Raw genomic sequence first — 1,054 nt, forward strand, 5'->3', positions numbered from 1 at the left:
ACCTCTTCTGATACCTTATGATATAATATCATTTTATGCCAAATCTTCACATGATTATGGTCAATTATCACCACACTTATAAGCCAATCATCGTCTATCATGTGGTACTACCTCTGTGTGTATTTAAACTCCAAATATCCTTACAATGAAGAGAGGAAATGACTGGTCATAGCAGAGGTAAACCGTTCTGTGAATTTGATTTTAATTCTAAAAAATTAATTTGAAATTTGTTGCTACATATATACTATAACCTTGAAAGAGAAAAAGAAATGGTGGAGGGGTATAATGGCACATGTAAAAAAATTTCAACTACACTAAACCTTATATGTTAGCATAGTTGAAACAGGGGCAACAAGACGTTAAACAAGTTTAAATGAGGTCTTGAATGGCTGGTGATAATATGGGAACATTATAATTGACATATAATACTGTGCAAAAGTGTCGGGACAAGAGAATATTTTGTCATTCTTTCCATTTTATGGGGCTAATTCTTCCATGCCATTACAGAATGAAAATTTCAACACTATAGTAATGCTTCATTGATCCCTGTTGACAACTGAATGAGCCAGGGTGAGAATACTTATCATTCTTTAGAATTCTCATATACTTGTACCAAGGGTATGTCATAATGGTTCTGCTTAAATGAACATACTGATCAAATGTAGGGTCTGAAATAACTGTCATGGTATCCCATGCAGAGTCTTAACTATATAGAAAGATGCTAGCAAGGAGCTAGCATATGGTACCGGTATATGCTAGAAGAAATCAATTTAATAGTACTCCACAAATAAACCTTGATAAAAATAGTGTTTATCACTATATATTAAGATTTGTTGTCATGCCACAGCCCAAAAAGTGTAGAGAATTGTCTGTAGAGCAGAGAGTTAGAATAAAAGCTTTATGTGATGCTGGTTAGACTCTCTGATAAATTGCAGTAGACTTGAAATGCTCCCCAAACACTTTAAAGAACAACCTAGATCGTGAGACTGAGACAGGTAAATTTGAAAATAGGAAAGGAAGAGGCAGAACACCTAAACTCAATGATACTGATGTT

Source organism: Limulus polyphemus, unplaced genomic scaffold, assembly GCF_000517525.1.
Source record: "Limulus polyphemus unplaced genomic scaffold, Limulus_polyphemus-2.1.2 Scaffold1427, whole genome shotgun sequence".
NCBI classification, from domain to species: Eukaryota; Metazoa; Arthropoda; class Merostomata; order Xiphosura; family Limulidae; genus Limulus; species Limulus polyphemus.